The sequence below is a fragment of the Neolamprologus multifasciatus genome, unplaced genomic scaffold (assembly GCF_963576455.1).
Source record: "Neolamprologus multifasciatus unplaced genomic scaffold, fNeoMul1.2 chr13_unloc_1, whole genome shotgun sequence".
NCBI classification, from domain to species: Eukaryota; Metazoa; Chordata; class Actinopteri; order Cichliformes; family Cichlidae; genus Neolamprologus; species Neolamprologus multifasciatus.
Genome location: NW_028181974.1, coordinates 244,262 through 257,195, shown reverse-complemented (window position 1 = coordinate 257,195; position 12,934 = coordinate 244,262). Strand labels below are relative to the sequence as shown.

General features: G+C 42.5%; 1 long non-coding RNA gene and 2 other non-coding genes across 3 annotated transcripts in view; all 3 read left to right on the top strand.

The window, feature by feature from the left end:
• The window catches only part of LOC146490442 (uncharacterized), a 150,629-nt gene extending 139,656 nt beyond the window's left edge, over window positions 1–10,973 (top strand). The window contains exon 3 of the long non-coding RNA XR_014872743.1: window positions 10,934–10,973. This is a non-coding gene — a long non-coding RNA (uncharacterized LOC146490442). The remainder of the gene's footprint in view (window positions 1–10,933) is intronic.
• On the top strand, window positions 4,542–4,615 carry trnai-aau (transfer RNA isoleucine (anticodon AAU)). Its single transcript has one exon. It is a non-coding gene; the product is annotated as a tRNA-Ile (tRNA).
• Window positions 4,978–5,050, top strand: trnar-ucg (transfer RNA arginine (anticodon UCG)). The gene has a single exon. It is a non-coding gene; the product is annotated as a tRNA-Arg (tRNA).
• Window positions 10,974–12,934: the final 1,961 nt, after the last annotated feature.

The following is a 12,934-nucleotide window of genomic DNA, read 5'->3' as shown; positions in this document are numbered from 1 at the left end:
GGACATTGAGTCCGAATGGACCATGTTCAGCGTCTCCATTGCCGAAGCTGCTGCATTGAGCTGCGGCCGCAAGGTGGTTGGTGCCTGCCGTGGTGGTAATCCCCGAACCAAATGGTGGACACCAGAGGTGAAGGGAGCCACCAGGCTGAAGAAGGAGTCCTATCGGGCTTGGTTAGCCTGTGGGACTCCGGAGGCAGCCGACAGGTATCGACAGGCCAAGCGGAATGCGGCTCGGGCAGTGGCTGAAGCAAAAACTCGGGTGTGGGAGGAGTTCGGAGAGGCCATGGAAAAAGACTTTCGGACTGCCTCGAAGAGGTTCTGGCAAACCGTCAGGCGTCTCAGGAGGGGAAAGCGGTGCTCTACCTGCACTGTGTATAGTGCTGGCGGAGCGCTGCTGACGTCGACTGAGAAAATTGTCAGGCAGTGGAAGGAATACTTCGAGGACCTCCTTAATCCCACTGACACGTCTTCCGAGGAGGAAGCAGAGTCTGGGGATGAGGGGAATGACCCGCCAATTTCCGGGGGCGAGGTCACTGAGGCAGTTAAACAACTCCTTGGTGGCAGAGCCCCTGGTGTTGAGGAGGTCCGCCCCGAGTTCCTGAAGGCTCTGGACGTTGTAGGGCTGTCCTGGTTGACACGCCTCTGCAATGTTGCGTGGAGATCAGGGGCAGTACCCGTGGACTGGCAGACCGGGGTGGTGGTCCCCATCTTTAAGAAGGGGGACCGGAGGGTGTGTTCCAACTACAGGGGGATCGCACTCCTCAGCCTCCCCGGGAAAGTCTATGCCAGGGTGCTGGAAAGGAGAGTTCGTCCGCTAGTCGAACCTCGGATACAGGAGGAACAATGCGGTTTTCGTCCTGGTCGCGGAACAGTGGACCAGCTCTTCATCCTCTCGAGGATACTTGAGGGTGCATGGGAGTTTGCCCAACCAGTCTACATGTGTTTTGTGGACTTGGAGAAGGCATTCGACCGTGTCCCTCGGGGTGTCCTGTGGGAGGTGATGCGGGAGTATGGGGTGTCTGGCCCATTGCTACGGGCCATTCGATCCCTATACAACCGTCGCATTGCCGGCAATAAGTCGGACTCGTTCCCGGTGGGTGATGGGCTCCGCCAGGGCTGCCCTTTGTCACCGGTTCTGTTCATAATTTTTATGGACAGGATTTCTAGGCGCAGCCAAGTGGCGGAGGGCTTTCGCTTTGGTGACCTCAGAATCTCATGTCTGATCTTTGCGGATGATGTGGTTCTGTTGGCTTCATCGGGTGAGGGCCTCCAGCTCGCACTGGAGCGGTTCGCAGCCGAGTGTGAAGCAACGGGAATGAGGATCAGCACCTCCAAATCTGAGGCCATGGTTCTCAGCCGGAAAAGGGTGGAGTGCCCACTCCGGGTCGGGGATGAGTTCCTGCCCCAAGTGGAGGAGTTCAGGTATCTCGGGGTCTTGTTCGCGAGTGATGGGAGAAGGGAGCCGGAGATCGACAGACAGATTGGGGCTGCAGCTGCAGTAATGCAGACGCTGCACCGGTCCGTCGTGGTGAAGAGGGAGCTGAGTGTAAAAGCGAAGCTCTCAATTTACCGGTCGATCTACGTCCCTACCCTCACCTATGTCCACGAGCTGTGGGTAGTGACCGAAAGAACGAGATCGCGGATACAAGCGGCGGAAATGAGCTTCCTCCGAAGGGTGGCTGGCCTCTCCCACCGGGAGGAGGCCCCAGGGCAGACCCAGGACACGCTGGAGAGATTATATCTCTCGGCTGGCCTGGGAACGCCTTGGTGTTCCCCCGGACGAGCTGGAGGAGGTGGCTGGGGAGAGGGAGGTCTGGGCCTCTTTGCTTAGGCTGCTGCCCCCGCGACCCGGCCTTAGATAAAGCGGATGAAGATGGATGGATGGATAAATAATTTTGGACCGAGTACAGAGCCTTGTGGAACACCACAAGCAATGTCCAAGCATGATGAGGAATGGACACCCAGCTTCACAAATTGTTTCCTGTCACTTAAATAATTTTTCACCCATTGCAGTACAACCCCCCTGATCCCGTACCGTTCCAGTTTATTAATTAATATATCATGATTGATTGTGTCGAATGCTTTCTTGAGATCCAGAAATACTCCAGCTGCATACTGTTTCTGATCTATAGCATTCGTAATCTCCTCAATTGATTCGATTAATGCCAGAGATGTTGATCTTTTTGATCTGAATCCATATTGACTGTCAGAGAGTAATTTATATTTATCTAAGAATTTGTCTAATCGTTTATTAAACAGGTTTTCTAGGATTTTGGAGAATTGTGGTAGTAAAGAAACAGGCCTGTAACTTGTGAAGTGGCGTCTATCCCCAGTTTTATACAGCGGCACAACTTTAGCTATTTCCATTTTGTTTGGCACTTTTCCTGTCTGAAATGATAAGTTGCAAATATATGTTAGAGGTCCTACAATTCCTTCAATGACCTTCTTGACGATTTCCATGTCAATATCATTACAATCAGTTGATGTTTTATATTTACTCATGTGTACAATGTCAATTATTTCTTTTTCCTCCACTGATGTGAGGAACATTGAGTTAGGGTTCCTATCAATCAGGTTTTCACTACAGTCTACTGATGGCAGTGACTCAGGAATTTGTTCTGCCAGTTTTGGTCCAATATTTACAAAATAATGATTAAAGCTGTTGACCTTATCAGTAGTGTTTTCCATAATATTGCCATTGTCGATAAAGTATTGAGGATAACTTTGTTGTCCAGAATTATTTTTAATGATACCGTTTCAAACATCCCATATTCCCTTCATATTATGTTTATTGTTGTTCAATATTTTACTATAATACTAATTCTACATACACGTACAATATTGGTCAACTTATTTTTGTATTTTTAATATTTATTTTCAGCATCTTTTGTTCGTTATTTTAGGAATTCCCTATAGAGTGTATTTTTCTTTTTATATGCATTTTGTAAACCCTTAGTGATCCATGGTCTATCTGAATATTTGTGCTTTCTGTTGTATTTTATTGTTGGACAGTTTTTATCGTACAATTCCATGAATATTCTTAAAAATATGCCATATGCAATATCAATATCAGTTTCTTTGTACACATTGTCCCAGTCCTGATTTAATAGATCATTCTTAAGTGCATTCATAGTTTCTTCATTCCTTACACGTCTGTATCTCAGTTGTTCTTCATGCTGATTTTTCTTATAATTAGTGTCATAATCTGCAAAAATTGGTAGGTGATCACTGATGTCATTAATTAATATTCCGCTCACAATGTTGTTTTCCATATTGTTAGTGAAAATATTGTCAAGTAAGGTGGCACAATGTGGTGTAATTCTGCTAGGCCTGGTTATTTTAGGATGTAAACTCAAACTGTACATAGTGTTTAGGAATTTGTCGGTCATTTTATGCTTTTTCGGATTCAACATGTCAATATTAAAATCACCACAGATAAACATAACTTTTTGATTTGTTTTAGAGAACATTTACTCTATGAAGTCATTAAATACTTGAATACTAGAGCCAGGTGTTCTATATATACAGCTAATTATTACATTTTTCTCTTTTTCCTTATAAATTTAAATTGTTATACATTCTAATAAATTATCAATTACAGTTGTCATGCTTTCTACCACCTTGTAATTTAAGTTTTTATCCACATACACAGCTACTCCCCCTCCACTCTTGTTCCTTCTATTTACAAAATTCACTTCATATCCCTCCAGTCCAAAGTCCAGTCCTTTCTCCGCATTGATCCATGTTTCAGAAATGGCAATAATTCCAAATGGATTTGTCAACTCATTTAGATATTCCTTTATATTGTTGAAGTTGCCATAAAGACTTCTGCTATTAAAATGGATTATTGATCATTTAGATTCCGTGTTGATGGTGTGCTTAAACTGCACACTTCTGTTGTTTCTTTTTCTTTTTTTTGCCTCAGATTTTCTTTTCCTTTATGTCATCCAAAATTGCTACGCTGTTGTCAATTTCATGTCCTTCAACAGAGACTACGAGTTCTCAAACGAGGCTCGAATGGCCAGGTTGGGGACTGAAGCCATGAACTTGGCCTTATCAGTGCCAGGCTCAAGTCATCTTGGCTTAGAAGCAACCATAGAAAGTCAATAACATTCCATGACCTCAAGCGACACGGGTGAAAAAATCACGACTTGGAAGCATGCTGTTGGTGGAACTCCACCTGGAAAAGATCCAGTGTGCTCTGCTTCACTGCCCGTTGAAGGAATGTGTTGGAGTTTGTTCAAAAAACAGCCATGCCGCTATACTTGAAGCATTTTCATTAGGAAACACAGTGCTTTCGACTGTTTTCATATTTTAGTCTACTAAAGTATGACTTTGTTAGTTTCTCCAGCCACATTTTTCATCAGCTGAAATGCATAGGTGGCTTCTGATCAGTAGGACCTTCCAAGAGTTGGCTTTCATTGGTATAGCTTGAAGTAATTTCTTGTAAACACACATTTCTCTTGTGTTCTTAACAGTTCTTTCACACTCTTTTTTGGTATATTAGACAAAAAAAGGGGTCGGTTTAGGCACAAGTTGTAGGCCGGTTAGCTCAGTTGGTCAGAGCGTGGTGCTAATAACGCCAAAGTCATGGGTTCAATCCCCATACTGGCCATTTCAGCAACTGTCCAATGTGCTGTCTCATGGTAGATTGTGGTTTTTATTTGGTGGGATCCAAGAAAAAAAACCTCTGCCAACTTCCAGGTGACAGATCGGGCCACGTAAGCTTTATGAACTCTATTGGCAGATGATACTCTGGCTTAGTGGGTGCATCCACTGTGCATGTGGCAGGTAGGACTACGTTTTTAAGAGCGTGATACATGGGAGAAATGCTGTGGCATGCACTTATTTCAAGCAACAATCAATTATTTCAAGCAACAATCAAGCAATATCCACCAGCCACGTGACCAACCCAACACCAGCAGTTGGCTCAAACAGACTCAAACGAACGTTCATGAAAAGTGGGAACTTCTGCCGAACCACGTGGCCTAACGGATAAGGCGTCTGACTTCGGATCAGAAGATTGAGGGTTTGAGTCCCTTCGTGGTTGGTTGTGAGTCCTTGAGGAGCAGGCATGCGTTCCCAGTTTGATTGCAGCAGGCCGACCTCGGATCCTTTATGTCATCCAAAATTGCTACGCTGTTGTCAATTTCATGTCCTTCAACAGAGACTACGAGTTCTCAAACGAGGCTCGAATGGCCAGGTTGGGGACTGAAGCCATAAACTTGGCCTTATCAGTGCCAGGCTCGAGTCATATTGGCTTAGAAGCAACCATAGAAAGTCAATAACATGCCATGCCATGAATAGGAGGAAGAGCCAGCATCAGCTGACAGACGGAGAGAATAGACAGACTGTTCCCTGCTTGTGAAGGACTGCTATAAAAGTTTAGCATAACTATTTGTCTGTCCTGAATCAGTCTTTCCATTCCAGTGTTTTCAGTGTGGGAGAAAGTACTCAGGGCCTTCAAGTTACACACTATGAAAGGCAGCAACAAGTTTAATATTCAGAAACCTAAAGTATGTATCAGCAGCAGAATCGACCTAAAAATAATTGTTTGTTTCAATTCTATGAAGCTGAGTATTTTGGATTAGTAGTACTGCTGTGTTTGTTGCATCATAATGCTGTAATTGTTTATGTGCTTTATATATTCTGAGGTAAGTTGATCTATAGTGTTACATCATATTCTATAAGGATGATATGTGTTTGTATACTTTCTGTCCAGTTTGACCCATTTAGCAGAAGTCAGCCAGTTTAAGGCTCTGATTTTTATTCTGTATGACTTAAAGCAGTTATGACATGGTATGATTTTCTTACCCAATAAACGAATATTTAATATATCAGTCTACACGGCAAATCCAGCAGGTCCAAATTAACACGGTCAGATTTGATTTCAACACTATTAAAGTGTCTATATGGGTCCACACCAGAGAGTGTTAATTTAACTCTTTTTGGAGAGTTGGTACGTTAACTCTGATTTAGTGTTAAACACCAAATCTGTCTGGAGTTGATAATTTAACACTTACTAATGCTAACTAGGTGTTAAGAGTTTATATATTAACTCTCAAAGAGTATTTTATTTTAACTACGTAAGAGTTATCTTCTAATTAATTCTAAAAAGCGGGAATTTTACTGTTCTGAACTTCTAGAAATTTCTTTTGGAAATAAACATTTACTAAAAAGATGCAATGGTTTTTGAAAAACATTTATTCTGAACTGTGCACCACAATTTCAAAACATTTTCTGAAAGATGTAACAGTGTACATGTTCTCAATTTCATTAGAATTTTGTTTATCAAAAGGTCTGACATAGGTGAGCTCGTAAATGCAAATAACAGCATTCTCATCACTTATTTCTTCAATACAATATGCATGTCCTTCATTCATCACTTTGTGGAACTTAAACGCACTTCTGCTCTCCCCCATATTCCATCTTCACAAGCTTATCCTATGTGTAGATTGAATAAAAATTAGCTGACACTAATTAATGGCACAAATAATCCAGTAATCAATTGCAGCACAGTAAAAAAAAGGAATAATTTTTGAGCCATTACTTGTGTAAAGCATTTTCCCAAAAGACAAGGACACAGGCAACAGGTAATACTGAACTAAATGTAAAACCTCAACCTTTTTCATTTTTACCTAAACCGTGTGCACAAAACTCTGGAGGGATCTAAATGCTAACGTAGAACCCAGTCAGGACGTCTGCTACTGCTGTTTGCTCGTTTTTTTTATGGGAGATCATTTTCAGGCTTCAAGTAGCACCATTATACCAACATTTCACATTCTAGACATTGTTTTAGGTGTATTTGACCAAAGGTTTGACTGAAAATTCACCTGCAAGCTTTTTTTCAAGGCTGTGGTATTTCCTGCAAACAATACCTTTCATCTAGCTAAAACAGAATATTATGCTATCAGCGAGCAACATGGCTAATGCCTTTCACACAGCTTTGTCTCAACTCCAAAGAGCCACATAAGTAAAAGCTAATAATAATAATTGAAACAATCTTTGAAAAAATGACTTACCAAGCATGGCAAACAACTCAAATATGTAGAGCAAAATGTTCTGAAATGGCTTCAATCAGCTTTGATTGGAGCCTATGGTGCTGGGGGCGGAGTATGTGAATTTACTCTATTGGTGTCATAGCCCCTGTAGGAGTTCAGAGTTAAGAGGTCAAGAGTTAATGTTTCCATCGTAACACCTCCAGATTTGAAATAGAAACACTCATTTTTAACACTCAATTTTAACTACTATCATTTTACACCTCAGAGTTACATTAAAAGAATGTGACTCTACTTAGAGTAAAATTAACTCTACTTTTGCAAGAAGACTACTAACACCAAAACATTTAACACTTTTGAATTTGCTGTATACTCTTCATTTTATCAGAAACAGTTTTCACAGCTTGTACATTTTCTTTTTACACATATATGTAAGCATTGAGCCAAATTTAGTTATGCAAACATACTGAAGGAACAGCATTTGTCTCTTATATATGATACACCTATATATACACTGTCAAAGATACTTCTCTTTGAGTGACGATTTAAGGTGATAAGACTTAATAACTCCAACTTGAATCTGTACTGAAGCTCAGTATTTGACACAGAGTTCATGTTCACTGCTGTAATAGCTAATAATGATTAATATAATAACTATAATATTGGCCATATTATATTTACATTACCAAAGTGATATGACTTTAGTCTCATGAACAACATTAGCTAATTGTTATTTACTAGCTAATTTTAAAATGACTGTTCAGTACAGAAATGAAGGCCAAAAATCATGTTTTACAGTCCTGTCGTCTCAGCCTCAGATACTTATCAAATCACACAAAGATCATGTAGAAACAAACAAACAAATGAACAAAATATGTTCTCCTTCATTTCTGTCAAACAAAGTTGTATGACACGTTTCCAGCGGTTAGTATCATGGTTGCTAGGCAACCTGGGCAGCGCAACGAGACTAGACCATCCCATACAGCCCATGTGTTTTCAACAAACTTGCCGTTTATTTTCCATTCAAGCTCAACACTGCCCCTAGCGTCCTGGAGCACTTCCGTTGTGTTTTGGAGTTTGAATGTGTTTTGAATTTTGTAAGTGTTTTGGAGTTTGTAAGTGTTTTGGAGTTTGTACATGCTTTGTCTCTAGGGGCCACCGTACTACACCTCGTGAAAGACCTACCTGTTGACCACTGGGGGACCACTTCCACGTAGAGGTAACAAAAAGAAAAGAAGTCATCGTGTTGGGAGACGTGACTGGATGGAGACACCACTGTGAAAACTCTGAAACAGCCAGAGTACAGTACTGACTTAGAGTATCACCACAAGCTCAGCATCAAACATTTTCATTTGTTTGGCTCTCGGAGGAGGCGGACGCACTTTTTCTCCTCTCCCTTGTCTTCCCTGCTAGTTCTTATGTCCTTGTCTAGTCTCGTGTCTTTTTTGGATTACTTTCCCTGGAACACTCTCTCACAGTCTGTGTCTAAAACCTAAAAGAGAATTATGGATTTGATCAACTGGTCTCTGAATGCTATTGACACCCTTTAACGAGAAGTCTGGGCTCAGGAGAACCCGAGTGCCCTGGAGGTACTTTCCCTGCCAGATACACGATGGATGGCTGGCAGAGGATCGTGTGCCTGGCGGGACTGTCGACCGAGGACGCTGAAGATATCTACCTATTTGGAACCCTGATAACAGGGTTCTTGCTGATCGGAGCTGGCTTGGCCCTGGCTTATCGGAGAATTAAGAGAGCGGAACCGGCTGTTCAAACCCCCACAAGGCTGCCCGCTGGGATTGGAACGACAGGTGCGACATCTCAGAAAGGGCTCACTGAAGGCAGCATGGTTAAGAGCTTGGAGGCGCTTACGACTGCAGTGAATGCTCAGAATAACACCTCTGAGCGTATGTATGTTGGATTACATCAGGAAAGAATCAACTCAGAACAACATCTCTGGGCGGAAGCTGGATTACATCTCGGATCAGTTGGCTGCGGTCGTGAGGTCTCAGAATCTGCTATGTGAGCAAAAGAGTGACAAGACCAAAGAATCGACAGCTAATAACATCATGGAGAAACTCGCAGCTATTAACGGGAGATTGAGAGACCAGTGTCGGAGTGTTAAAAACAGCTTGAAATTCTCATGAGTTGTTTGCAAAAGAAAACCATCATAATGCGGCTACCCCTTCGGCGCCAGCTGTGGGCTCAAGGCTGGAGCCGAACAAAAACTCCCTGATAACGACTGTGTTGAGTCTGTCCTTCCCATTCCCTACAAGGCCACCTGGGTTGGCTGGAAGACTGTTTACTTAGCCTGGCGGGGCGAAGGACACTGTCTCAGCTGAACTCTGGACACGCACACACATACATATACTGATACTGATAAGCACTCACTGACGCATCACCCTCCCTATCCAACGCCACATCCAACGCTTACCTCCCCCATGATGTGGACATCGGGTCAGCTGGAGGCGCAGTCGAAGATTGCAGCGGTCCCAGATCAGATGTACACACTGGAACACTTTCACATGTTGCCTAGGGGACTGGCGACACTTTTAAGGCAAGTGATTACTTGCCAGGTAGCTGCAAAACTGTGACGCAATCTGTTGTGGTGGCATTAAAGTCCTGCCAGTTTACAGCGGCTGATTTGGTCCCTAAAATCCAGAGAGTAATTATTCATGGTAAGGAATTCATGTGGACACTGAGCGCGTGGACACTAAGCCTGTGGGCAGGCAAGGACATTTAAACAGTGAGGCTGATGACCTACCATTTCTTCGTTTAACTGCTTCTGGTCTAAAAGGGACTCCAATACCAAAATCGATGAATTTGACACATAGAAATGCTGGATGATCAGGCGATGTATCAAACACAATGTTGTCTGGCTTAATGTCTCGATGGTAGACACCCTTGGATTGCATTTCAGCGGCTGCCTGTACCAGCTGTCTCATTATGACCAGACAGACAAATGAAAAATACGTTCAAATAATCTGATTTACATTATCCATTAAAGTTTGCCATATATGTTATCTTGCCACTCGCTGACCTTAACCTCCCTCTCGTGCACAAAGGTTCTTCTGTTTGCCAGGTAGGCTTCCAAGTCTATGTTTTTTTGGCCTTTCAAAGACCATAATGAGTTCATCTTCCAAGTCATACCAGTCGTTTTAAGCGGGCGTCACATTGCTGCTCGTAGCCTCTGGTCCTGCCCCCACTTTTATTAGCAATGCCACCTCCTTGGGAATCTCGGTAATTTTACCATTAAGAAGCTTGAGAAACAGAACATCAAGGTCAGTGTTCAAACATTAGGCTGTTTGAGGTACATGTTGGGGGAAAACAACAGAAAAAGACAAACATTTCTTACCACTGGTAGGTAGCTGACTAAAAACTGAGCAACATGCTTAATCACCACCTGCATTACAGAGAAAATGTGTTTTAGAAAAAGAGAACAGGAGGAACTAGAAGAATTGTAAAGTGCACACATAAGAAGCCATACTGGGAAATTGTCTTCTCTGCGTTTTCCAAAGAAGACAGTCCCAAAGCCTCCTTCAGCCAGCTTATCCTGCTCTTCGTATTTTTCTTCAAAGTCCTCTACAGAGAGACAAAACAAACACAGGGGTTGTGATTAGTTGTATGTAGGAAAGCTGACTTTGCCTCAATGTACACATTCATACAGTCTTTGTTAGAAGCTTCCTAGTGATTAGCAGATGGATACCAGCTAAACTCTGAGAGCTTGGGAAAGAGGCTCTATCACTGCAGGTGTGGTTTGAACTTACCTATGTACTTCTTACCTTTAGTGTGATTTTTGTATGTGCTGTGTGTATCTGACTCATAGACGGAGCAGCTGGCCTCCTCCTGTGAGCTTGATGTCTTGCTCTTTTTACTGCGTGGTTGTTTTGTTCCATCGCTGCTTGACTTTCCTTTGCTGCTCTTATTTCTGAAAGCAGCTGCAAAAACCAAAACCAATTAGACCTCTGAACTCCACACGGGCCTACAGATGATCAATAACTATAAAACAAAAAATCTCTGAATCTCTCACTTACACTTCTCCAAGACAAGATGGCTGAGGCCAACCGGACTTTTGCTGTCCTTGCTTCTTTGGGAAGCTTTTTCCAGTCTTTCTGTGGCACAATCTTTCCGTTTGGAGCTCTTGATTCGCCCATCTGACGTCCTGTCCTCTATCCTGAGGAACCAGGGATCAGTGTGGCGGTCTGCAGGTTGTACAAAGATCACTTGGTTACTACTGAATCAAAACACCTGAAGTAAAAGCCCCAAATTAAGATGAATTTAACAGGTAAAGGACTTTACTCACCTAGATATTTACGCACACCCACAGCACGTGGTGTGGTAAAGGTCGGCCAAGATTTTGACCACATGTCAGAAACTGGATCAAAATTGGACTAAACTCACTTGAACTCTGACTTTGTCTGCACTTAGAACTATCACAAGACATTAAAACAAAACATCGGGCATTGATGACATCACAGGAATCTAACATTCTAATTTATGCAAACTGTCTCCATGGCTACATAATATCAAATTAAATCATAGCAAAGGAGTAAAAAGCAGGATCAGTCTTAGGGTGTATGTTACATGTTTGCCAGTTTGGATGAGTGAGTGCAATACTTTATCGGCCTGTGTTGTAGCAACCTGTTGAACCTGCTGAGAAACTTTTCCTTGTCCACTCTGCCCCAAACTTCACATGCTCCATAAAAGTCGAGGCCTAGAGACCTCTGCATAGTTATTAGCATTAGGTTATCAGTATCATCTGATATATATGACATTTACAGTACAGTACTCACACATGACATAGGAGGAATAAATATGAACTTTTTGACATAAATTTGATCATATGAAATTGGTTTTTTTTTAAAATATGAAACTTTTTCCTTCCGTCATACTTCAGAAATATAATATATTAAGTTTTGAACATTTTAAAACATTTAAGTTTGCTCGTTGTATTTATAAGATCCTACATGGACGTGCTCCACAATCATTGGTCAGTCATGTTAAAATCCATTATCAGTGGAAAACAAACCTGATCCTCTACTAGAGGCGATTGTGCAATACCTTTTAGACATAACACTCAGCAAACAGTTATTATCAGTTAAAGTCAGTGAGATTTGGAGTGATACATGACACATGACGGAATAAGACACGCAGACTTAGCATGACGAATCGACGAGGAACACGTACACTGTGAATACATACAGAGGGAAAAGAGGACTAGAGATGAGACATGGACATAACTAAGCACAAACAGAACATGATGGCTGGGGGAAAACACACGTGACAGAAGGAATGGGTCACAAGGGCAAAACATGTAAACGAGAGGAGGAGACGGGAGAAAAAGACATTACTGAAATACATGAAGGGCCACGGCTGGGGCAGCCAACCAGTCACAGACAAACAGCCACATTTTTTACTGTGTCACTGCAAAGAGCCACATCATACACCTGGGCACACATGAACATCACCCATCCCTTCCTCTGTCCTGCGTTCAGTTTGGGGTATCAAACTCAGGACCCTAACCCCATCAGGCCGGGGTCTTTGTGTGGAGTCTGCATGTTCTCTCCAGCTTCCTCCCACAGTCTAAAGACATGCAGTCAGTGGGGGTCTTCTCGCCCCGTTCACATTCACACAGAGATGCATTGAAGATCACCTTGTGGTTAGTGCCTTCTATTCGATGTACAGACTGAATAATAACACCTAATTAGTTCTGTCTCCTATTGGTGCTCTTCTACGAGTAATTAGTGCTTGATGGCTTACTAAGCTTAACTTTTTTCACAACATTGATAACAAACACACACAAAACAACAACAACATATATTATCTAAAAAAACTTGATTGGACCACAGTTTTGATGTTCATCCTACATGTTTATTGAGATTGTCTAATGTCTGCGACAGTATCTTCTCCCACGTCTGCGGACACCCGAGGCCTTGTGG